Here is a 25,035-nt window from a genome sequence, read left to right as displayed (position 1 = left end):
GTTGTGCAAAAAAGAAAATTATACTGCAATGCAAGATGCCTGCCAAATGGGAAAAATAAAGCTCAAAGAACGTTCTATTGCTGTTATAAAGCAATGGTAAGATCTCCAATTGGGCCAAGCTGACATCATGTGCCTCCTGCTGGGATGTACTGAGAAGGACCAAACATCCCTTCTGTGGTCTTTTTGCCAAAAATGCACAATCTGAATCTAATCATGAAGAAACATCAGATAAACTAAAGGACCTTCCACAAGATGAATGACCTATATTCTTCAAAAAATGTCAAGGTCAAGAAATACAAAGTAAAGTTGAGGAACGGTTCCACATGAAAAGAAACTAAGAAGACAAGACAACTAAATCACAATTTGTGAGTCTGGACTGGATCCTAGACCAGGAAAGGAAAATAGCCATAGGAGACATTACTGGGACAATTGACAAAAGTAGAACAAGGACTGTGGATTGAACAATAGCTTTATCACAATGTTAAATTTCCTGACTTTGATCAGTGTACTGGGGTTGCATAAGAGAATGTCCTTGTTCTTAGGAATTACAGCCTGAAGCATTTTGGGTAAAGGACTATAACATCTCCAACTAACTAGTGGTTTGGGGGGGGGAAAATGCATGTAAACATAAAGAGAGAGAGACTGATAAATAAATGGAGCAAAATATCAACACTAGTTGAATCTGGATAAAGGGTATAAAAGAATTCCTTGTACTCTTTTTACAGCTTTTCTGTGCATGCATTTAAAATTATATCAAAATGAAAAGTTATCGAAAACTGTGAATGTATAGAAAATGTAAGAATATAAGAAAAAGGAAAAAAAGAAAAACAATGCTCCTGAATTATATATGACACAGCAGCATCTAAGACATGGTTAAAGCTCTCGATAACAGGCAAACTTGACTTAAGGGAAACAAAAGGTCTGCCTTTTAAAGTGCAGGGTTGAAGAAAACAGGAAGGTGGCCTTTTTGATACTTTCAGCCCATTGTTCACAGAGTTAATAAAATAACCCCAGGAGGTACATGCCTCATCCAGCCCAGTCACTCTCTACCAGGCCTCCAGGTCTCAGCTCACTTTCACTGACAACTTTTTTTTTTAAACAAATTTATTTATTTATTTATGGCTGCGTTGGGTCTCTGCTGCTGCACGCCGGCTTTCTTTAGTTGCGTCAAGTGGGGGCTACTCTTCGTTGCGGTGCGTGGGCTTCTCACTGCAGTGGCTTCTCTTGTTGCGGAGCACGGGCTCTAGAGCGCAGGCTCAGTAGTTGTGGCGCACGGGCTTAGTTGCTCCGCGGCATGTGGGATCTCCCCGGACCAGGGCTCGAACCCGTGTCCCCTGCATTGGCAGGCAGATTCTTAACCACTGCGCCACCAGGGAAGCCCCACTGACAACTTTGACACCTGTGTGACCTCAATTCAATGCCTGCCTCATTCTGGGTGGAGTTTCTGCTTCTCTGTGGAAGATTCAGCCAAGGCCCTGTCTCAGTTCCTTAATCTCCTCAACTCCAGTACTTCTGGATACTTGGGGCAGGGCAGGAGGAGGAAGCAGTTTCATGTAAAGGCCATAGGCCACTCAGAATATGTATGCTGTGCCCGTTCCTTGATCATATCAAGACCTTCAGTCCCAAACCACCTTATCTCCCTTCACATTATCACTCACCTTGTTTCCATTCTCTCCCCATGGTTAATCATCGCATCCTCAACCTCTCAAGCCCCTGTCCTTTGTCCCTGCAAACTCCCAACCCTGGATCAATCCAGCCTTTTGCCTCTTCTGGTCCTTCCCACTTGTTGTTCAGGATAATGGGAAAAACCTCATGTTGGTGCTGACTGGTATGTGCGTGTACACACACACACACACACACACACACACACACACGTGTGTATGTGTGTGTGTGTTTCCCCCAACATGATTGGGCTTTCACCTTATTTGGCAATCTTTTTTCACCTTTTCTCGGTTCTTTTATTCCTTGAACTTATTTCATATTGTTGAAACCTCCTTTTCCCGTGGCTTCCATGACATCACTATCTTTGGGTTCCCACTGCTTCTTTGCCCTGCTCTCTGTTGTCTCTCTAAATGTTGAGTTTCTGCAGGATTCTATCATTGGCATGTCTTTTTTTCTTACCCTGTACCAGTGGTTCTCAAACCTGGCTGCATATTAGAATTGTTACAGCAGGCAGGTAGCTAGATATGAGCAGAAAAAGGGGGGCATGGCCAGATGGCAGGAAACCACGCATCTTGTAAACAGCGGGGGGCCCACGGGCAGACAAAGAAAAGCAGGACCTCCAGACTGACAGGAAACCACACATTTTGGGGTGATAATTGTTCTGAAGGCAGACAAAGAAAGGTGGGAAAAGGCGGGAATCTCCAGTGTCTGGATGTAAACTTTTGCTCACTATGCTCTCATTATAATAAAATTAGCCTTGCAGATAAGAAGTACCCATCATGCACCGAAGCCATGACACTTCCAATCAAAGCTAAATAAGGACAAAATCCCTCCTCCCCTTGGGAAGGTGGTGGTGGGGTGAAAATCAGAGAATACGCCCTCCAACCCCTCCCTCCCCAATGAAAATTCTGCCCCTTCATTTATACACCCCACATAACCAGCTTGCCAAAGAAACTCAGGGCAGCTATTCACCTGAAACTGCCCGCTCTCATCTCCGGAGCATACAATTGCTTAAATAAATCCTCACTTTACTTATTTTACTGACCTCCCTGTCTCGTTTCTGAATTCTTTCTGTGATGAGACAAGAACCTTTCACTGGGAACAGAATCACCTGGGAAATTTAAAATATTATCATGCCTGGGTCCCACCCCTGATTTGATTTGTTGTTAGGATGGCCTGGGCATTGGGGTTTTTCAGTCCCTCCAAGTGATCATAAGGTACAGCCAAGGTAGAGAACTTCTTCATCCAGGTGATCTTATCTACTCCCACAATTCTAGCCACCTATATGCAGAAGATTCCTAAATCTCCATTCCTAGCTCCCACCTTTTCCCCTGAGCTTTGGACCTGTCTATTGGTTATGTTCACCCCCTAGAGAGTCAAAGTCAAATGACCAAACTGAACACTTGACCTTCCTCCCCAGCTTGATCTTTCTCAAGTAATCTCAATCTTGAGACATTTACATGTTAGTAAATAGTGATAGTCTGTACCACTGCCGTTCACTGAGCTGACCACATCAAAAACTTCGGACTCATTCTTGACTCTACCTTCACTTCCCACACTCCACCAATCTCCAAATCTTTCTTAAATCCATCTCATCGTTTCCCCCACCACTTATTTCCAATTACCTAAACTTGGGTCTTTATTCTTTCTATTCTGTATAGTAATAACTGGCTTCCTGCGATTCATGTCCCACAGGCTTCAATAGTTACCTTTCCAGAATACAAATCTAATGATGAAGAAAAACCCCTTGCTAAAACTCTTCAATGGCTGTCAATTGCCTGCAGAATAAAGATCAAATGCTTAAAGACTTCTCATAGCTTGGTCTTAGACTTCCTTTTCTGACTCAACTGCTATTATTCTTCCAAAGACACAGGCTCAAAACCTGCTGAGTTACTACAAGTCTCAGACATATCATGGTCTTTCATGAGCCAATAATATAAAGAAAAATTATCCAAAATTTGGGAATAAGATTACATATCAAATAATAAAAAGACTATTCTGTGCTCTTTCAGCGTTGTACTGGAGAATGTCAAATAAGTACGACTATGTTACCTGATGCAGAGCAGTGCTGTCCAATGGAGCCACATATGCAGTTTTAAATTTTCTAGTAGCCATATTATAAAAAGCAGTTAAAAAGAAAGTAGAGAAATTGATGTTAATAATGCATATTATTTTACTCAGTATGTCTAAAATATTATCCTTTCAATATGTAAGAAAAAAGAGTACCAAAACTCATTTTCCTTTAATATTTGCATCCACACTGATAAAACTAGTTTATTTTTTTCAAAGAATTGATTTGACCTTAAAGTTAAAGCACGTCAATTTCAAAACCACATCTGTCCAAGTTAAGCAAATGCACTTATTTGTGTCAACTTAGTATTCTTAACGTTAAATCCAAAGGGGTAGTGTGCTATTTGAGAAGGAATTCTACATTTATCAATGTAAATGAGGCATTCTTCAAATTTTTCTTCCAGTATTTACAGTCAATTTACAAAATGCTATTAAAATTAAAATCTTCTACACATTGATTCATGTTAGAAAAATGTATAAAATCACTATTATTGCTTTGAATCATTGAAAAATTCCAACTTTAACATAAATTCTTATACCTGTCTAGCTAAATCACAAGCTTCTCCTTGGACTTTCAAACTTATCTTGTTCATATGCAGTGTGAAATCCGTGAGAAAACATGTAAGACACATTGCCTTTTTTTTTTAATTTGTGAATATTTGGCAAGCATTACTTTTGTTTCTAGAAAATCTTGAATTGGAGTTAACAGCACAGTAAAACTCTTTGTGGCTCAACCAAGGAGCATTGGCAATGAATACAAGATCATTAAATTTATTTTCTACTTCTTTCAGCATTTCCATAAACTGGTGATGAGTCACAGTATTTGCATGTATATGCTGAACAGTTTTAACAACTGTATCCATGACGCTTTTCATAGAGTCTGTTTCAGAGAACTGAGCACAAATATTTTCAGTGTGTATCATACAGTGATATGAAGTCACCAGAAAAACATCAGTCTCTTGTTTTTAAAATCCCAACAGATCCAGAATTTTGACCTAACAGCTGGAGCACCATCCGTTGTGATATATTTTTTTCATATCTAACTGAATTTCTTCTTTGACAGATATAAAAGATTCAAAAATATCTATGCCATAGTTTTTTAGGCTATGAATTGGCTTTTTTTTTTTTTAAGGCAAATATGGCAGTACTTTGAGACAAAACATACCGAAAGTATTAATTAGACAGTGTCTTGTATCACATGAATCATCTAAAACTAAAGAAAAGTACTTGCAATTTTTCCAATTTTTGAATCAATTTATCATGGTTACTGTTAGAAAGGTCTTGTAATCTACAGGCAATTATTTTGCAGTTTAATTGAAGATCTTTTTTTTTTTCTAAAATATCATTTTTAGTCTTTCCTTTACATTTTTAAAACAGAATTTCCATAACAGAAATAATTTCTTTTACTATCACCATCTAAAACAGTTTTCTATTATGTGCAAGAATCCAACTCATTATAAAGATGGCCAACATTAAAAAAAAAGCTGACCAAAGTTACAAGTTCAGAGGCTGTTATCATTTTTTTAAGCAATATTCACTGGACATTCATTTTGAATGTTGGCAACTAATTATATTGACTTCTTTTTTTGGACTGTTTTCATTAAACTCACTCTGTACTTACTGAAAATGTCCCTTAATATTATCCACTTTACTATCTTTAAACAATTTTTACACAACAGCTTTTAAATTTTGCAAATTACATGAAATTTACAACATGCTTTCTTCCAATCTCTCTGTTTTTTTTCCTCTTCTGATATAGTGCTAATATCCACATCTCCACTCAATTCTGCCTCAGTAGTATGCCTTTGTTTTAAATTTAAAAATTAGTCCATACTTATTTTTTATTAAAAAATAGCTTAATTATATTATCATTTAAAGCATAAGAAGTATCTCAATTTAGTTACCAATTATGATTCACAAAGGTATCACTGTAAACGGTGCTGATTGCATAAAATGTTCAAATAAACACATTTCAGTGTTACATTAATGCATATAAAAAATAATTTGAATTGATTCAACCCATTGACACTTACTAGAGAGATGATGAGTTTACATGTAATACTGGAGACAACTCTTGAAATACAGTACAGCAATATCCATGAGATGCAACAGTTAAAGTGAAATGTAGTCCTACGGAAACAATAAAGTTGAATTTAATGGAAAAATATTTTACACTGCTTCAGTTTTACATTTAAATTAAAATTGAGTAAAATTTAAAAAAACTAAAACTTCAAGCCTTTTTTCACCTAAGTTTAGCAACACTGGTTATCCTAGGTACTTGTCAGCTAATTCAAGTACTACTTTTAAAAAATGATGATGCTGGTGATGACACTGGGACTGTACAGTTCTCTGTCTTTTCTATAACTATGCTAGGTTCTTTCGGCTGCTGACTGAGAGGCTGTGCTTTTTTTGCCCTTCCCTATGAATAACATTTTGATGTGCCTAAATTGTGAATAATTTGACAATGCCTTATAAATACAACAACAACAACAAACCCAGTGCACATTTATATCAGTGCCTGCCTCTCCCCCCAGGATTTATAATTCGTTGTTTATGTTTCTTTCCATCTAGCCTGTGAGCCCTTGAAGCAGGGGCTGTGGTTTATTAACCTCAGTGGGTCAATGCCTAGGAGAATTCCTGGCACATAACAGGAGAGTGGGCATGATACAAATCTGTGAGGAATGAATGAAAGAATGGGAATCCTCATGTATTCATCTATTCATGTGTGTACACACTCAGGCCCTATTTGCTAACCTAGGCATGAGGGATATAGCCATGAACGTCTGTAAGTTTGGAATATAAGAGGACCATGACTTAATTGCTTGAATATGATTAAATAGTATATTTAAAAGCAGAAATTAAGAGATATGGAACCAAGAAGGCAACATAGACCCGACTAGTTTTATATAGTGGGATGTTCGTCCTAACTAGGAAACAACTGCATTGCTGTCAAAGAGAGAAGCAGTGTCCTTAATAGACTTCTTTCTCAGCAGACACCCGATCCTAACTCCATTTGAAAAGCTTAAAATAAAAAGACTGCTCTTTGCTTTCTTTCTTTCTCCAAATCTCATGATTTGGGATCAGAATCACCAGTTGGCAAACCTACACACAGTTTGTAGCATTCTGTTTTAAGCACAGACTCTGTTGAACTACAAATAGAATTGAATGTTTTCATCACAGCTGGATTTCCATCTTTTTATGCCAGCTGTGGAGCCCACTCGCTGGGTAATCAGTCACTGGAGCTCACCTTCTGTCTGTATTCCAATGGCATTAAGGCAGGTATTTCCACAGAGAAAAATGTAACTCTGAAATAGGGTCCCTTGACTGCTATTGTTACGGTGGTCTTAAATCCATGTAGCAACAGTTACTAAAGAAAGAAGATGAGACACCCCACAGATTACTTATTAATGAAGCAATCTGGTAGACAAGACTTTAACCAAATGATACAACTTTTCATCACTGTTAATGGGACAAAGTGACATCATGTGCCTTGTGATATAATGCCATGGTGTCTGGGCTATCCATTGCTGTCTGATAAACTACCTCAGAAGTTAGTTGCTTAAAATAACAATTGAAGGGGACCTTAAAATTGAACACAGGGGACTTCCCTGGTTGCGCTGGTTGCGCAGTGGTTAAGAATCCGCCTGCCAATGCAGGGGACAGGTTCAAGCCCTGGTCCGGGAAGATCCCACGTGCCGCTGAGCAACTAAGCCCATGAGCCACAACTACTGAAACCCGCATGCCTAGAGCCCGTGCTCTGCAACAAGAGAAGCCACCGCAATGAGAAGCCCGCGCACCGCAACGAAGAGTAGCCCCGGCTCGCTGCAACTAGAGAAAGCCAGCACGCAGCAACGAAGACCCAATGCAGCCAAAAATAAATTAAATAAATAAATAAATTTATATAAAAAATTGAATACAAACAGAAACAAATGAACTACGGCTTTTTTCAAATAAATAACATAATAACATTGGGGAGGGAGTATTAATCCAAGTAACTTTGATACACAAAATGTGCACCACGTGCCCTCAGGCTAAAGAGAAAAAGAACTCTAAACAAATATTGAACTCTCTAGTAAGAAAGCTTTTTTTTGGATAGGCAAAAGTTCACAATTCTGAAACTACTTTCTATGCATTCTAGGATTAGGCCAATAAGTAAATATATTCTGTATAATGGGATCCAGGTTTTCCTGTTTTGGAGAAGGTAGTCACAATTATGGAAAGAGGAAGGAGTAGATTGAACACTGCTGTGCTGGAATGGAACTAGAGGTATCAGTCAGATAGATAGATAGATAGATAGGTACATAGATAGATACATAGATAGCTTGATATGGAAATGGATATAGATATGTGTGACTATGTATATGTATTCACTACATATATACCTCTATTTCCCAGCTCTGTCTGCTGAGAGGGTCTAGAAGTAATGACACTCCAGGAACAATGAACATACCCAGGACCCAGATCATAGTTCCCAAATAACATTCTCCACTAAAAGGAACCAGGGATCCTTGGAGAAATGACTGGAGCAAGGAAAATACAAACTGAACCTAGATCATCTTGTGCTAAAAAATAAAGGAGAGCTCAAGAAATGATGGGGCATGTTAGAAGTTCACAGAAGCCAGCTTGAAGAACTCCTTCTGGCTAACTCTGGAAAAATCTGAGCATAAAAGTAAATAATAACATTAAGGGTTATAATTTATTGAATAAAGTAAGAATCCATGAGTCCACACTTAACTGAATGAACAAACAAACAAGTAAATAAATAAGAAGAGAAAGATTTTTCTTACAGTAGAAAGTCAAATAATAAATGTAGAAGGAATGATGGAAATATCAATATAAAAATCACCATTTGGCCACTATCGTAATAATAGTCGATTCAGACAAGAATCATCAATGTGTGCTAAAACCAGTAGGTGAAATTTGAAGTAGTAACAGGATAGTTACAGTCTCAAAGCATCTTTCCAGAAGAAATTTGTTTACTACAAAGAGGAAAGCAGTAACTTTATAGTTACTGGCAGATGCTAGCTTAACCCAACAATCAAAATTAACATTCTCAGTAACAGGTCTAATTGACAGGAAGTGCCTCTTGGTAGGATGCCCTGAGAAGAACTCAGCATCACTTCTGCGGGATTCTTGCTCCAAATACATGATCTGAATCTGATCATGAGGAACAGCAGACAAACTGCAAGTGAGGGACAATCTACAAAATAACTGACCTGCACTCTTTTAAAAATGTCAGTGTTACAAAATAAAGAGAAGACTCAGGAAATCTTCCAGATTAAAGGAGACTAAACAGACATGGTAACTGAAAACAACATGTTACCTTGGAATTTTCTGGGTTTTTTTGTTTTTGTGTTGTTGGCTATAAAAACAAGTCATTGAGGGCTTCCCTGGTGGCTCAGTGGTTAAGAATCCGCCTGCCAATGCAAGGGACATGGGTTCGAGCCCTGGTTCGGGAAGATCCCACATGCCGCGGAGCAACTAAGCCCGTGCGCCACAACTACTGAGCCTGCGCTCTAGAGCCCGCGAGCCACAACCACTGAGCCCGAGTGCCACAACTACTGAAGCCCGTGCGCCTAGAGCCCCTGCTCCGTAACAAGAGAAGCCACCGCGACGAGAAGCCCGTGCACCACAACGAAGAATAGCCCCCACTCGCAGCAACTAGAGAAAGCCTGCGTGCCGCAACAAAGACCCAACACAGCCAAAAATAAATAAATAAAATAAATAAATTTATTTTTTAAAAAATCATTGAGACAATTGGTTAAATCTTAATCAGGTATATAGATCAGGCTATAGTATTGTATCAATGTTAATTAACTGTGTTTTATAATTCTATATGATTACATAAGATAATTTATTTTTAGGAAATACTGATATATTTAAGGGTAAAGGAGCATCATACTGCTACTTACTCTTATATAGTTCAGAAAAAAACTAGCGAGAGAAATACAGATAGTGATAGATGACAGATAGACAGAAATTGAGAGAAGAATAAAGCAAATATAGTAAAGCATTTGGAGACAGAAATTGAGAGAAGAATAAAGCAAATATAGTAAAGCAGTTGGGGGCTCAATAGCTGGGGACTCATTGTACTATTCCTGCAACTTTTCTGTAAATCTGAAATTATGTCAATAAATAATTTTTAAATACATTATTACCTCTTGTAAGTTGACTGGGCTCAGCTGAGCAGTTCTTTCTTAGGGTCTCATATGGAAGAGTCATTGCATGATCTTTGATTGGATCCTGGGAGAAAAATAGCTGTAAAAGTGACAGCTGGGGGATAGTTGGGAAAATGTGAATGTGGACTGTACACTAGGTAACATTGTTGCATTAATGTTAAATTTTCTTCGATATGATAATTTTGTGACTTTGGAGGAGAATATCCTTACTCCCAAGAGGTATAGGCTAAAGTACTATGTTTCAGGATATGGTATCAGAATGTCTGCAACTTATTTTCAAATGGTTCAGCAAAAGTAAGAAGAATAAACTTAGGGGGGAGGGACAAATTAGGAGGATGGGATTAACAGATACATACTGCTATACATAAAATAGATAAGAAACAAGGATCTACTGTATAGCACAGGGAATTATATCCAATATCTTGTAATAACCTATAATCTGAAAAAAAAACAAACCCAAATCACTATGCTGTGCACCTGAGATTAACACAATATTGTAAATCAACTATAATTCAATTTAAAAAAGAGTAAACTTAAATACGTGTGTGTGTATGTGTGTGTGTATGTGTTTGGACAGAGAAACAAATGTGGTAAAATAATTGCCAATCTTGGTGAATGGTATAGAGCATTTATTGTACTATTCTTTCAACTTTTCTGTAGTTTCGAACTTTTCCAAAATAAAGAGTCGGAGATAAAAATAAAAGAAGAGCATTTCTTGAAAACATCTGCCCCCTCTAATACTATACTTATTTATTTGATCCACATGCACATCATAGAATCTCAGAATCTGAGAGTTCTTGGAGTTCATCCAGTCCAATGTTTATCAAACCATGAGTTTCAACTCAATCCTTGGCCATAAATAGCAGATCACTGGCCAGCATTTCTTTGAATGGAATAGAATGGCATAGAACAAGAAATACCAGTGGGCCCCATCACTTGTTAAGAGAAGTCTGTCTGGGGAAACCTATTTTTGAATTGCGTATATGTGTATGCATGCATGCTTGTGATGAATTCCAATGAAAAAAAATCTATTTCTTACCATGAGCTGTGCTCAGAAAGGTTCGAAAGATTCAGCTGCTCAGGACCTCTGGACGATATTGGTTCAATTCAAGGCTGGGCATTCTGTTCTTTACCAGGCATTTTTGAATACTTATTTTTTTTGTATTATTATTATTATTTTACTGTTATTGTTATTATTGTTCAAACACCCAAAATTTCAGAGATATAATTAAAAGAGCCAGTATAGCACATGAGTGGATTGGCACAAGAATTTAAAAATTATATGCTCAAGAAGTAGATACTAGGGCTTCCCTGGTGGCGCAGTGGTTAAGAATCTGCCTGCCAGTGCAGGGAACACGTGTTCAATCCCTGGTCCGGGAAGTTCCCACATGCCGCGGAGCAACTAAGCCCGTGCGCCACAACTACTGAGCCTGCGCTCTAGAGCCCACGAGCTACAACTACTGAAGCCCGCGCACCTAAAGCCCATGCTCCGCAACAAGAGAAGCCACCGCAATGAGAAACCCGCGCACCGCAACGAAGAGCAGCCTCTGCTCACTGCAACTAGAGAAAGCCGGGGCGCAGCAACGAAGACCCAATGCAGCCAAAAATAAATAAAATAAAATAAATACATTTATAAAAAAAAAAAAGTAGATACTAGTACAATACATTGGATAATCTAATACATGATAAAGGAGGCACCATAAATCAATGGTAGAGACATGAATTCAGTAAATTTTTTGCCATATTTAGTTAATTATTAGGTTTAAAAATATTTTAGAGCCTTACTCCAGAATGCATATTATTTTAAAAGTCAAATTAGGGAATTCCCTGGCGGTCCAGTGGTTAGGACTCTGCGCTTTCACTGCTGAGGGCCCTGATCGGGGAACTAAGATCCCAGGAACACCGGGCAGAAGGCAGAGATGGTTTAAAAGCAACCTCCCTTTTCCAAGCTCCCTGAGGAATATGTGCTGAGTAGAGAGAGGCCAACTGCATAGACTCCATCAATGTTTTTTTTTAAATTAATTTTATTTGAACTCATCTTACATATTTCACATAAAAGATTCCTCACCTTTAAAATGAAGAGAGCATTAACCTAGGCATTCTCAACCTGGGGTTTAGTAGATCAGTGAACTTCAAAGAAAAAAACATTTCCTCTTCACTTTCAGTGATCTCTAACAAAAGTTAAATGTTTCCTTCAACTGCGAATATAAGTATCAAAGCACAGTTGTGTTAGAAGGACCTGATTTTCACCAATGGAAATCACAAATATTTTCGTATCACATGACAGTTGTCACAGATGCCTTGAAATATCATTTACACTCATTGCCACTTCAAAATCATGGGTAGTTATTAGACTGCTGCTAGATCTTGTTATTTAATAAATTAAATACAGAAGTACATCTATCACACATTTATAATATTTAATACTTTGATAATCACATTTTCAATGTAGTTGGCTTCCTTTGTATTCCTATGTATGAAGCTTTATGCATTCAGAAACATTATTCTGAGAAGGCAGATTGAAAGGACCCCTGGGTCAAAAAACATGTAGAGCCCCTGGACTGAATGCTCTCTGGCTTTCAACGTGCACATTGGTACATACCCAATATCTCTACTTGTTCCTCTTGGAAAGTGACTCACAACTTAGATAATCATCTCTGTGACAAGGTTACAGTGATATTTTTATCATTCCATATATGACTTGAAGTACAACCTCAGGCCGAAACATCTGCAGGCTGAAACTTTCAAACTTAACCTTCCAGACAAACCCTTCTATTAAGATTATTCTCTAGGATTTTCACGGCAAAATGTAGGAAAACAGCACCAGAAACTGAACCAGAAAACCCACGTCTTACTCCCAGTTCTGCTATCTGATCCTGGGAAAGTCATTTAACTTCTCTGAACCTCATCTATAAACACATTTAGATGAGCTTTAAAATCTATAAGTTCCCAGCGGGGGGTGGGGAGGGGTGGAGGGATGAATTGGGAGATTGGAACTGACACATACACACTACTATATATAAAATAGATAACTAATAAGAACCTACTGTATAGCACAGGGAACTCTTCTCAATACACTGTAATGACCCATATGGGAAAAGAATCTAAAAAAAGAGTGGATATACGTATATGTATATATATAACTGATTCACTTTGCTGTACATCAGAAACTAACACAACATTGTAAATCAAGTATACTCCAATAAAAATTAATTAAAAAAATAAAATAAAATCTATAAGTTCCCTTTACTATATGTATAGAATATAGTAAAATTCTATACTTCTGAAATTTTCTGCCTTTCTGAGGGGTGTGTTCTTTGGAATTGAGTTCTTAGTATTCTATCTTTAATTAGTTCATTCACTTATCAAACACTGAGGTGGGAATAACTAAGCAACTAAGTTAGAGAATTCTGGGAAAATTTTCTAATAAGTCACATTTAAGCTGGGCTTCAAAGGCTGAGTAGGAGTCTGTGAAGAGAGGACTAGGACATTCCAGGCAGAGAGGACATTGCTAATGCCCAGTGCGCTCAGGGCACAGAGCACACTGAGGGGCTTGATAGGAGTTCAAAGGAGACCAGATTTGTACTGAGTCTGGGCTCCTTGCCTTATAAGAAATGGGAAGAAAGTATATAAACGTTAGGTGAAGTGACATGGCCACGTATGTGTTTTGGAAAACAGCCCTGAGAGGAATGTGAAGCATGGGAGAAATTGAAATCACAGCGATCAGTTAGAAAGGAGGGTACTCCCCCCCGTCCCCCGCCAAATGGTGAAATGAGAACAGGGTCTGTGGATTATACCAACGTCAATTTCCTGACTCTGATATTGTGTGAGAGTTATGTAATGCATTATACCATTGGCAGAAACTGGGTGATGGGTACCAAATAAAGGCCCTCTCTGTACCATTTTCTGAAAAAAAAAAAAAAAAAAAAAGAAAGGAGGGTACTGCAACATTTGAGGTAAGAGATCATGGAGACCCGAAACAAGGCACTGGCACAGAGAAACGAACGCAAAGAAGGAAGTAGCAGATCTTTATGAGAAACTGGGTGTGGTGACGAATGAATCAAGGGTAATCCTAGTTTCTAGTGAGGACAACCATGTGAAGGGTGATGTTGAAAGGTGCAGTTCTTTTTTTTTTTTTTAATTTATTTGATTGAAGTATAGTTGATTTACAATTTTGTGTTAATTTCTGCTGCACAGCAAAGTGATTCAGTTATACATATATGTACATTCTTTTTCATATTCTTTTCCATTATGGTTTATCACAGGATGTATTTTTAGAAATTTTTATTGGAGTATAGTTGATTTACAATGTTGTGTTAGTTTCAGGTGTACAGCAAAGTGAATCTGTTACACATGTACATATATCCACTCTTTTTTAGATTCTTTTCCCATATAGGTCATTACAGAGTATTGAGTAGAGTTCCCGGTGCTATACAGTAGGTCCTTATTAGTTATCCATTTTATATATAGTAGTGTGTATATGTCAATCCAAATCTCCCAATTTATTCCTCCCCCCCAAAAGGTGCAGTTCTTAACTAGAATAGGAAACACAAGAGGAAGAAAAGGCTCTCTGGGGAAGAAAGCTTAGCTTTGAAATGTTGAGTTTGAGGAGGCTCTTTGACCTCCAGAGAGAAATTCTGGCCAGCCCTTGGAAGCATGGGCATGGAATTCTTGGGAAAGGTACACCTGGAGATATAGAATTATAAACATCACATGAGGTAGCTGAAGCCCTTTCTTCAGCTTCCCCATCACCACCAGCAGCACCACCATCTGCCTGGTCTTTCTGCAGGGAGAGAGACCTTTCCAAGCCCCTCCAATCCTGATGCCTGAGCTTGCTATTAAGGCTTAAAACAATTGCTTCCTCCTCACTCCTACCTTTCCAACTCACCTTTCTTACTCTATAACACATCTCTGTATTAGTTAGAGTACAGGCAAAGTTGCTGTAGCAAAGGAACCCCAAAGTGCAATAGCTTATCTATGATAGGAGTTTCTTTCTTATGTAACAGTCCAGGGCCTGTAGGGCAGCTCTGTTCCATGACATACAGGAACCTAAGCTGGCGGGCAGCTCTGCCACTCTCAGCATCCCTCTTAGCACTGAAGCGATTGTTCCAATCATCGCCATTTCCCAATTGGTGGGGAAAAAAATTCATGGCAAGCAGCTTCATCTTTATGGAGATAACACACATTGCTTCTGCTCATATTCCATTGGCCCAAACTTGGTCACACGACCATACCTACCTTTGAGGGAGATCGGAAATGTAGCATCTTGCTGGGCAGTTGTGTGGTAAGCTCACACTCAGAGAGGTTCCTTTACTGAAGTGCAGAAAGGGAAAATGGACACTGGGAACAATTAGCAAACTGTGACACTTCTAAACCCCTGGCTGTCTAAATATCCATGCACACCCTTACTTCCAAAACTAAACTACATTCATCCCTCCCCTCGGGAGATAATCCACAGTATGATCCATTCACTGAGTACAAAATGAAGTTTAATATCTCTGGGTAATGGGCAATCCTCTCCATCAAGTCTAGTCCAGCTATCTGTATAATAACAGAACGTTATTCCCCCACCACAACTCAACTTTCAGTATGTAATGTGAAGCAGAAACAGGATATCTACAGTGAAAACTCCCATTTGGAAAAGAGAAGAAAGGAAAGCACTTAGCAGTCACTGGTGCATAGCAAAAAAGAACCATGTTGGACAAGAAGTGCAGATTCCCTGCCCCAGAGTGAAGGAAGTTCTCGTGTCAGGACTTGGATCTGCTCTCTGGGAGGAATGCTCTGTACCTGGTCCTCTCTGGACTTTGGCTTTGCCTTTGTCCATTATTCTCCATGATCATACCTGAAATGGGATGTAGAGAGATTAATATAGCTGTATCAGCTTTCTTTTAGTTAACAATTGTGGGGTAAATGTCATTTCTTTTCTTTCTATCTTTTTAAATTCTCATGTATTTATTTAATTATTTATTTATTTGGCTGTGTCAGGTCTTAGTTGCAGCACGGGGGATCTTCGTTGCAGCACAGCGGGCTCTTCCTTGTGGTGCGCAGGCTCCAGAGCGTGCAGGCTCAGTAGTTGCAGCGTGTGGGCTCTCTAGTAGAGGCCTCTTAGCTCCCCAGCCAGGGATCGAACCTGCATCCCCTGCATTGGAAGGCGGATTCTTAACCACTGGACCACCACGGAAGTCCCACTCTTATGTTTTAAATGTATCTCTTTAAACAACAGATAGTTGAGTTTTGTTTGTTTGTTTTCCATCTCATGATCTTTGTTTTTTCACTGGAAAATTGAATAAATCAGACAAAGACAAATATCATATGATATCACTTATATGTGGACTCTAAAAAAAATGATACAAATGAACTTATTTACAAAACAGAATCAGACTCACAAACTTAGAAAACAAACTTATGACTAACAAGGGGGAAAGGTGGGGGGAGGGATAAATTGGGAGGTGGGGATTAACATATACACATTACTATACATAAGATACATAATCAACAAGGACCTGCTGTATAGCACAGGGAACTCTACTCAATACTCTGTAATAACCGATATGGGAAAGGAATCTGAAAATGAATAGATATACGTAAAAAAAAAAAAAAGAAAAAAAAGAAAGTTGGGTTCACTTATATTCAATGTAATTACTGATATATTTTTGTTTAAATCTACTGTCTTGTTACATACGTCTTTTTTCCCATCTGCTCTGTGTTCCTTTTTCATTTTTCCCTTGCCTTCTTTTGGATTAATCATTTTTATCATTCATTTAAAAAAATCTCTTTTAGTTTAGAAATCATGTACTCTTCTTCTATTCTTTTGGTAGTTATCCTAGAATTACAACATGTACCTTTACTTATCTAATGTTAATTGGTATCTTTCCTCTCCTCTAAATGTGAGAAATTTAGAACATTTACCTCCACTTAACCCCCTCCCAAACCTTTATGGTATTATTGTCATGCATTTTAAATATCTACCCATCTATCTATCCCCACAGGACATTATAATAATTGTTCCACATAGTCAATGTTCATTTCGATTTACCCAGTGGAATCCCTTTGTGTCTGTTTTGTTGTTTATTTTTCCTAGTGGTTCTTGCTCATGGTTTTCTGTCTCCTATTAAGGCTTAGTTATCTTTGATTGTGTACAAATTAGTTGTATAAATAATTTGATACCCAGGTTGATGTATCTTCCTCTAGAGAGGATGTTCATTTGCTTTTTCCAGGTTTGCCTTAATTCAAGATTTGAGATTCTGTAAGCAAGCCACTTCCAATTCACCTTTACTTCTAGGGGTGTGTGTGTGTACGATGGGGAACGTTTTACCAGATCTCCACCTTGGCAGGTCCTGATCCAACCTTTGTCCCCCTAGTCCCATGAGATTGTTACAAAGACAGCTCACCCTCTCAATTGTCTCTTCAAAATCAGTTCATGACCCTAAGGGAAAGAAGTTTAAAATTAGGCAGCCTCATCCCTCTGAATTTCTATTCTCTTCTGGATCTCATCCCAGTAATTTATCAGTATTTTCTTAGCTTTCTGATGCTTAAAAAAATATGTTTAATAAATTATGTTCAGCAAGAAGGTTGATCTGAATTAGCTAGTGTGCCATTACCGAAACTGGACATGTTGCTTCCCTACAGCTCCTAGAACAATGTTTCTCAAGATGGGGGTCCATGGACTATGTGCATCAGAATTACATTACGTTTGTTAAAAACTGAGAGTCCAACGCTGCCACCTCTGACGTCATTCAGAACCTATGACACTAAAACCTAGATATCCGCTCTTTTGATAGGTTCTCAGGCTATAATTATGAAGACTTAAGTTTGAGAAATTTTGCCCCAGAGCTTAGCCCAACACTCTTAGTAATAGGCATTCAATGAATTGATTTGATTCTTGTTTAAAGGTCAGGTAGGGAGAACAGTTCTCAGAGCTTTCTGGGATGCTCCTCCCAGGTTATAATCCCCAAACAAATTTGGCTCGAACAAAATTTCCCATTTCTTAAATGAATGAATGAATGAATGTCAGGTAAGGCAGAAGAAAGCTGAATACATGCCCCAGTCAGAATTTGGTCAATGTTCAAATCTCCTATCTGCTCACCTTTTGAAAAAATCCTCCTTAAGACAAGAGGATCCTAAAGAAAAACTCTCAAGAACCAAGCCCCTATCTGGAGCTAAAGTCTAATCCTGTCACATTCACCTGTCTCATTTTGATCATTTTGAGTAGGATTCATTTTGATCATTCATGGATGACAGGTACTTCAACGTGCCTGTTAGTCGCTAATGAAAGGTATGAGAAAGAATTTACCTAAAGATATCTTGACCCCAAATCCACTGGTAAATCCAATTATGAACTAGCCTCAAAAAAATAGTCTGTGAAGCCCCATCTTTTATGAAATGATGGCAATGATAAATAGTAAGGTTTTTTCCCCCAGTATTATTATTTGGCAAAATAAGAAGTTAACACCATGTTAGCTTTCAATATTATTTTGAAAGTTTACTGGTCCAAGAAATCTGTAGATTTTGGAATCACTGACTTAGAATTTCTCAGACCACTCCAGGCTCCAGTATTCAAGAAAGCTCTCCGCCTGAATGCTAAAGTCTCTGCAAATAGCAGGCGAATCTGCATTCCACACTGTCAGGAACATGATTGATTATCTGTTCGGGTTAGCCAGCAGAATCTATGTTGCCATGTTTCTGTGACAGTTACTTAAATTTCTTAGTTTTGGTCATACTTCTGGGCTACAATGCTTTCCCAAATGCTTGTTTTTGCTTTCTTGCAGGAAAACAAACAAACAAAAATTAAAAAACACAGCCAAACAGTCAGTGAGCAACACCTTTAGATTTCTCATTTCTGCACCAACATGCGGTGTCTCAGATTTCTTCAACTTTTAAAGGAAAATGTTTATGTGAGTTCTTGTATTTTCCACAACTGAATAACCTTACTATGGAAATGTGCTCATGTTACATACCATAGACTTCAATAGAAAGTTTCAGAGAATTTGAGCTTTTTAATCAGATGATCTTACTCTCAGAAAATGAAATTCCATGGGGAGACTGCTACTCAGAGCAGGCTTTGTTCTTTTATAATATTCGTTTTCTTTTATTTCTCTTTAACCAAGAGGATACTTCAAAAACCATCTAAATAAGGAGGATGGTATTACAAATGAGCTGTTATGAGCTTTTTAAAATTCAGAACTATTTTGGAAACTACTATCAGTTGGAGAGTGGGTTAAATGTGAACTGGGCTAAATTCCTTAAAGTTAAGCCAACTCTGAATATGCCTTATCCATGAAATAATGTTTGTCACTTCAGTAACCTAATAGACTAGCATACATTTCATGGGCTGTGGTGACCTACATAATGCAAGATGACTGAAAATTATCACATGCCCTTATGGTTTCATTTAACCAGATTAATCTGCTTTTAATGGAATCATTTGGGCCTAATTAAGTCAATCTAGATATGAATCTAAAAACAGAAAGGGTAATTTGTGAGTAATAAAATATCTGTAAAACTGTAAGTTTGGAGCAACATCACAATTCTATGTTTTTAAAGATACCTATTCATTTGTGTCTCTAAAGCAGAAACCCAGACTTGCTTTAAATGCCTATCTTCTATTTCTGTAGGCTCTTTATAAATTCATTCATGGCTCTTTGTTCCAGCAGCTGTCACCAGACTGGGTTCGTGTCTGTTAAGGTGGATGGGGTGTATGTAGTGTTTGACTATGTTAAGAAAAAATTACCTAACATTTGGAAACAAGGCAAAAGGATGACTGCTTGTCCTTTCAATGTGGGACTGAAGCTTTATTTAAGGGCCTTTATCTAACAGGCCCACCCAAGCATTCAGTTCTCCGTGGGAATGCCCTGTGGCTTGATTAAGGCTCAGACAGTTAACTTGTAGATTTTTGTCCAGTAGAGATGCAAAAGATTTCTGTGCAGAAGTGATAGCCCCAAAGATTATGGTTTTATTGCCCTGTTTTGCTTCTAATTTAGCAAACTTATTTCAGCATTCTTTTCCTTTTTGAACATATAAATCTCTGTCTCCTGAATTCTCTTTTGTACCAGATTTACCATCCTGCTGGCTCCCCCATTAATGCATAAAACCTGTGACAAGTATTCACTCCATATTTTCATCAGAGTTTTGTTTATGTTTTTTAAAAACCTTAAAAAAAATTTTTTTTTAAATTACACTTTGTCTCTATGAAGATAAGAGATGGATCTCACAAGACATCCAAGAAAATGAATCTCATCGCTTTAGTTCATCTAATTTCACCTCTCTAGGCAACACATTTTATAAGAATTAAACCAATGCATTTTGATTCCCCCCTTTAAATCCTATTTCCTGGTAGCCGTCTGACAGAGTCATCAAGCTTATTGTCCCAGGAAAGAAAGGACAGACAGGTGCTGCCCAGAACAGAGAGGCCATTCATCAGCTTTGAATTTCAAAGTTGATTTTCTTGACCTCTTTTTAGTAAGACAATGTACATAAAACCCAGGCTTTTTGAAGAAAGGGATTTCTAAATAACAAAGCTTCCTTTTTAATGCATAGGCTCTGTGTGCAGAATAGAAGGAAGGCCCCCCCCACCCCAGGCTGTAAAGAAGAGAGGGGAAAAGCATCCCCTCAATCCTTCTGGACTCACTTGTAGGGGAAAAAAAGGGGGGAGAGGAGCCTGGGAGGGAGATCACAGGGAGCAACTGTCCTGATCTCCTTGTTCCAGGTTGAAGTACTAGGGCAGGAGGTATGTTAGCTAGGTTGCTGGGCAAGCAGAGGACAGGAAGAGGCGTGGGGTCTGGATCCTACGTTTCTTTGGCAGTATTAACATCTGCCCTTTGCCATTTTGAGGTCAAGGAAACCACATCCCTCCCTCACACACCCGGATGCCTTCTATGAGGGGAGCAGAGGGAGGGGCGGAACTCTTACCGGTTGAGCACTTAACTGAATCATCCAAGTAGAGACTGTTTACCTACAAAGGCATTATAAATTATGGGATTGAATTGAGGTTAATAAATTGGACTTGATCTTATTCCTCCCTCCCTGCTTCTACCTAGAGGAGGGGAGCTTGTCAGGTAAATCAGAGCAGACTTAGAGAAATAAGCTACATTTTTAACCTAGTTGAGTAATCTTGAGCAAATTTGAAAGGCTGCCCCCTATGTATGTATTGCATGCTCTTCTAGCCTCTTTCTGTCATATACAATTAACAAATGCATTGGTGGTGGTGTGATGAATTGGGCGATTGGGATTGACATATATACACTAATATGTATAAAATGGATAACTAATAAGAACTTGCTGTATAATAAAATAAAATTCAAAAATTAACAAAACAAAACAAAACAAAAACCAAATGCATTGCTGCTTTTTGATTTCACAAAGAGCATGTCCTATTCTCTTGTGATTTCTGGTCTCCACCTGACACATCTGTGCACTTTCTTCAATTCCTGTACTTAACGAGATCAAGTCGGCCACAGACTCCAGTAGCAGGTGCCAGAAGTACAACCACTGTGATTACAGATTTACTATAGGAATATGAAAAATACATATAAGCAAAATTTTCAAAACATCACCCTCTAATCCCACCACTCAAAGATAACCAGCCAAAAAAAAAAAAAAAGATAACCAGTCTTCTTTGGGGAGACTATCCTTACAGACTTATATTCATGCATATAAACATTTTTATCTCTTCCTATTCTTTTAAGGGATGTTTTAATGTATGCACTTTTTTTAACCTGCATTTTTTTCACTTAATATATTGTGAACATGTTGTCAAGTCAATAGACATGTTTCTACATCATTTTATTGGCTGTTCATTTTTCTATTGTATATTTATACCATAGTTGACTTCCCTAATCCTTTATGTTTGAGTTGTTGGACATTTGAGTTGTTTCCAATTTTTTACTAAAAAACCATTAAAGTTGTTTCTACTTTTTTTGCATGGTGATTAATTTTATTATAGCCAATCATTTCCCTAGGGTCATCTCTTAGAAGTGGAATTTCTGGGCAAGCAGCTGTTTTTTTTTTTTTTTTTTTGGCTGCGTCACACAGTTTGCAAAATCTTATTTCCCCGACCAGGGATTGAACCCGTGCCCCCTGCAGTGGAAGCACGGAGTCCTAACCATGGGTAAGCAGCTTTGATTATACCATCTTATAGGATTTTGCTTAATTTCTTTTCTTATGCTATTACAGTCATGCAGTGAACAAAGTTTCATATCCTGTTCTCTCTCTCTTTTTTTTTTAACAGCTTTGGTTTTTTGTTTGTTTGTTTTTAAATTTTTATTGGAGTATAGTTGATTTACAATGTTGTGTTAGTTTCAGGGGTACAGCAAAAGTGAATCAGTTATACATATACATATATCCACTCTTTTTTAGATTCTTTTCCCATATGGGTCATTACAGTGTATTGAGAAGAGTTCCCTGTGCTATTCAGCAGGTTCTTATTAGTTATATATTTTATATATAGTAGTGTGTATATGTCAATCCCAATCTTCCAATTTATCCCTCCCCCCCCACCCCCTGGTAACCATAAGTTTGTTTTCTACATCCATGACTCTACTTCTGTTTTGTAAATAAGTTCATTTGTACCCTTTTCTTTTAAGATTCCACATATAAGCAATATCATATGATATTTGTCTTTCTGTGTCTGACTTAATTCACTCAGTATGACAACCTCTAGATCCATCCATGTTGCTGTACCTGTTCTCTTTTTTAACGAAAATATCTCCCAACGTTATCACATGTGTTCTGTAAAACAATTTTTTATAGCTTTATGGGAATATAACGCTGAGTCATTAATCAATTTAATCTATCCAGTCCACTATTTTGGTTGTTGGGCAATTAGGTAGTTTCCATGTATTCACTGGGGTAAATCACACTTTTAGGAACATCTCTTTGTAGAAAGCCTAGTGTGTACTTAGGATAAATTCCCAGAAAAGGAGTTATTGCCTGAAAGGCTATAACCGAGCAGGACCCTATGGGGCCATCCCACAGGCTTTCCCCCATACCTTCTGCTTTAGCTCCTCTCTGAAGTACCTAGATAATAGTAGGTGATGCAAATTTCCTGAGTTGTTTTGCAGATGTGAAAACCCCCCACCAAACGGAAGATGTTAACTACTTGCTGACCATGAGCACATGGGCCCAGGCCTCCTGGAGCCTAAGAACTGATAATGTGAACCCCTGTGACACCACCTGTTCCCTCACCATCAGCCAGTCAGAGGACTGTGCACGATCTGATCATGTACCCTGTGACGTACCCCCCTCCCCGGCTTTTTTTCTTTATTTGGCTGCGCAGTGCGGCTTGTGGGATCTTAGTTCCCTGACCAGGGATCGAACCCGGGCCCTCAGCAGTGAGAGCTCAGAGCTCTAACCTCTGGACCACCAGGGAATTCCCTCACCTGGCTTTTAAAAATGCTTTGCTGAAACTCTTTGAGGAGCTCAGGGCATTTTAGGGCATGAGCCACCTGTCTCCTTGTATGGCCCTGCAATAAACCTTTCTCTGCTCCAAACTCTGACGTTTCAGTTTGTTTGGCCTCCCTGTGTGTCGGGCACACGAACTTGCACTAACAAGGCCATGAACATTTTTGAGGTTAGTTGATAAATATTGTAAATTGCTTTCCAAACTAGTTATATCAATCTACATTGTAATGTGTCATGTCTTATCATGATAAATTATAGGCTAGATGTTAGAACAGCCTGATAGACTGCAGAACAATCTTCCTTAGAGATCTTCAAAAAGAAAACAAATTTCCTTTTCTGTGTTCCAGGTCAGACTTTCAAAGACATGAAAAAGGGTTGCCAACTCTCAATTCAAAAAAAAAGACATTTAGGGACTTCCCTGGTGGCGCAGTGGTTAAGACTCCACGCTCCTGATCCGGGAACTAGATCCCACATGCATGCCACAACTAAGAGTTGGCATGCCACAACTAGGGAGCCTGCAAGCCGCAACTAGGGAGCCCGCCTGCCACAACTAAGACCCAGTGCAACCAAATAAATAAATAAATAAAGACATTTAAATCATAAACACCAGGAAGGTTAACATGCACTTGGTGTTCTTTACCTTCTCTCTTATTTCAGATCTTAGATTTGGATGGTAACTTTCTTTTCAAGTGAAATGTTCTCACATTATCTCTAAGCAAAAAGTAGGTACCTATTCTATGGATAGGGAAATACTGAGGCACAAGAGTTTTTTAAGTGACTTTCTTTCTTTTTTTTTTTTTTTAAGTGACTTTCTTATAGCCATATAATTTACATGGAACTCATATGTATAGTCCATACCTTGGGGAGGACCCTTTGCCATGCTAGTCAAGTTCAGGTTCACCTCCGGAAAGACTAGATAAAAAACAATATTTTTAGAGAGGGGGTTCCAGGAGGAAAGGCTTCATCTAAGTTCTGTTAAAAAACAAAATTCAACTGAGTAAATTTGAAGATCTAATTGACTGTGCTCAATGATTCATGAATCTGGCAGCATCCCATCTAGTAAACAGAAGGGTATTGTGAAGGGTTGTACAAAATGGAAGGTTTTTATAGGTAGAGGCGGGTGGGGCAAGAAGGCATTGGCAAAAGCAAAGAAAGGATCGTTTCAGGCCAGGCCATCTTCTTTTTGGGGGGAAGGGAACAGCAGGGGTCTTTATCGTGCAGATTACCTACCTCACTAGTGTTGATCAAGAAATTTCAGATTGTCTACTTAAAGGTCACATTCCTGGAAGTGGTTGAAACTGCAAGTAAGTCTTGGTTTGCTGTTATCCCTGGGGGCAAATGATTCCATTTTGGGCTTGTTATTTCTTTTTAACAATTCCCTTCTGATCCAACTCACCCTAATGGAGAGATGTGATAAAAGTTTAAGGCATTAGCACCACTCTCAGCTACTGCTCTGTAGTTCCCACAGCTTTGTTGATCCTTGGTGTGGTATCCACAGGTCATGACTTTTTGTTTAATCCCCGTGACAGTCACAGGTCACAGTCCCAGGTTCATAATCCTTAAATCTGTCATTCTCTTCATTCCCTTTTTGACAGTCCTGTCTTTAGGGAGATCATTTGCCTGGTGGTTAGTGGCTGTGAACATGCATTTAAAGCTTTTGAGAGGATACAATGCTAGGGAAAACATTATGATAACTATAAGCAGGATAATTCCCTATATTAGGAGT

At 38.4% G+C, this 25,035-nt stretch overlaps 1 long non-coding RNA gene across 1 annotated transcript; it reads right to left on the bottom strand.

The window, feature by feature from the left end:
* Positions 1 to 5,791: 5,791 nt before the first annotated feature.
* On the bottom strand, positions 5,792 to 10,041 carry LOC132357636 (uncharacterized). Its single transcript, XR_009500249.1, has 3 exons — positions 9,891 to 10,041; positions 6,980 to 7,099; positions 5,792 to 5,862 (listed from the first exon to the last, which is right to left on the bottom strand). It is a non-coding gene; the product is annotated as an uncharacterized LOC132357636 (long non-coding RNA).
* Between the last annotated feature and the right edge of the window lie 14,994 nt (positions 10,042 to 25,035).

This window comes from Balaenoptera ricei, chromosome X, assembly GCF_028023285.1.
Source record: "Balaenoptera ricei isolate mBalRic1 chromosome X, mBalRic1.hap2, whole genome shotgun sequence".
Taxonomy (NCBI): domain Eukaryota; kingdom Metazoa; phylum Chordata; class Mammalia; order Artiodactyla; family Balaenopteridae; genus Balaenoptera; species Balaenoptera ricei.
This window is presented reverse-complemented; position numbering and strand designations above follow the sequence as displayed.